Raw genomic sequence first — 2,302 nt, forward strand, 5'->3', positions numbered from 1 at the left:
TGTCTAACTCTGAACCATCTAAGATGTCTAACTCTGAACCATCTAAGATGTCTAACTCTGAACCTTCTAAGATGTCTAACTCTGAACCATCTAAGCGTCACCCACAGACAAGTCTATGTTTCTGGTAGCACCCAAACAGTGAATGACACATGCAGTCCACAGCCTCTATGATAACACTAGCTACATATGACTGGTGTTATCACAGTCTAGTCAGATTTGTGTTATCATACACTGAGGCTGTGAGAAAAGACTAGTGTTACCCTATCAATTCATATTGTGTGTAGCTAAACACCAGTGACCCAGCCTAGCGGATATCGAGACTGACAGGTCGCGCTATGCAGAGACGGTCTGGTGGTGGTGGTGGTGTGTGTAGGGTGGTGTGTGTAGTGTGTGTTATTGTGTTTGTATGTGTGTGTGTTGCAGAACCACAAGCATCAGGCGATCAGGCGGTGACAGGGCAAACTGTGACCTCCTCCACTGTCTGGGAAAACAATGTCAGACTCAATCCGTCCCCCGTATCACAGTTTCCAAGCCAAGATGTCTCCTGGCACTGTAATGCTATATCATTAGTCACTTCCTGACTGCAACTGTGCGAGTGTCAGTCCCATAGAGACAAGCAGAACACTAGGCCAGAGCTTCAGGGCTCTAGTGTCTGCTACTATAGCGTTTGGTCAGTTAAAGGCTTGGCTATAGTGACACTGAAACACTCAAGGACTGTCAGGAGTTGAACACTTGTAGTGAAGATTACAAATATCACTTGAGCTATAGTATATCAAATAATGAATTCAATGCTAAAAACAGAAAAAGAAAGTAAAGGAGGGAGAGAGAGACAGACAGACAGAGAGAGAGAGAGAGAGAGAGAGAGAGAGAGAGACAGACAGACAGACAGAGAGACAGACAGAGAGAGAGACAGACAGACAGAGAGATAGACACACAGTCCCAAAATGCCCTGTTAACGTTATGACTGTAGACACACAGTCCCAAAATGCCTGTTACGTTATGACTGTAGACACACAGTCCCAAAATGCCCTGTTACGTTATGACTGTAGACACACAGTCCCAAAATGCCTGTTACGTTATGACTGTAGACACACAGTCACAAAATGCCTGTTACGTTATGACTGTAGACACACAGTCACAAATGCCCTGTTACGTTATGACTGTAGACCACACAGTCCCAAAAATGCCCTGTTACGTTATGACTGTAGACAACAGTCAAAATGCCCTGTTACGTTATGACTGTAGACACACAGTCCAAAATGCCTGTTACGTTAGACTGTAGACACACAGTCCAAAATGCCTGTTACGTTATGACTGTAGACACACAGTCCAAAATGCCTGTTACGTTATGACTGTAGACACACAGTCCCAAAATGCCCTGTATCGTTATGACTGTAGACACACAGTCCCAAAATGCCCTGTTACGTTATGACTGTAGACACACAGTCCAAAATGCCCTGTTACGTTATGACTGTAGACACACAGTCCCACAATGCCCTGTTACGTTATGACTGTAGACACACAGTCCCAAAATGCCCTGTTACGTTATGACTGTAGACACACAGTCCCAAAATGCCCTGTTACGTTATGACTGTAGACACACAGTCCCAAAATGCCTGTTACGTTATGACTGTAGACACACAGTCCAAAAATGCCCTGTTACGTTATGACTGTAGACACACAGTCCCAAATGCCCTGTTACGTTATGACTGTACGACACACTCCAAAATGCTGTTACGTTATGACTGTAGACACACGTCCCAAATGCCCTGTTACGTTATGACTGTAGACACACAGTCCAAAATGCCCTGTTACGTTATGACTGTAGACACACAGTCACAAAATGCCCTGTTACGTTATGACTGTAGACACACAGTCACAAATGCCCTGTTACGTTATGACTGTAGACACACAGTCCAAAAATGCCCTGTTACGTTATGACTGTAGACACACAGTCCCAAAATGCCCTGTTACGTTATGACTGTAAACACACAGTCCCAAATGCCCTGTTACGTTATGACTGTAGACCACAGTCACAAATGCCCTGTTACGTTATGACTGTAGACACACAGTCACAAAAATGCCTGTGTTACGTTATGACTGTAGACACACAGTCACAAAATGCCCTGTTACGTTATACTGAGGACACACAGTCACAAATGCCCTGTTACGTTATGACTGTAGACACACAGTCACAAAATGCCCTGTTACGTTATGACTGTAAGACACACAGTCACAAAATGCCCTGTTACGTTATGACTGTAGACACACAGTCACAAAATGAAGATGAGTTCAAGTGAGG

At 44.2% G+C, this 2,302-nt stretch overlaps 1 pseudogene; it reads right to left on the minus strand.

Moving 5' to 3' along the window:
• Positions 1–2,253: 2,253 nt before the first annotated feature.
• The window catches only part of LOC112070235 (septin-8-A-like), a 12,108-nt pseudogene continuing 12,059 nt past the window's right edge, over positions 2,254–2,302 (minus strand).

The sequence above is a fragment of the Salvelinus sp. IW2-2015 genome, unplaced genomic scaffold (genome assembly GCF_002910315.2).
Source record: "Salvelinus sp. IW2-2015 unplaced genomic scaffold, ASM291031v2 Un_scaffold1265, whole genome shotgun sequence".
NCBI classification, from domain to species: Eukaryota; Metazoa; Chordata; class Actinopteri; order Salmoniformes; family Salmonidae; genus Salvelinus; species Salvelinus sp. IW2-2015.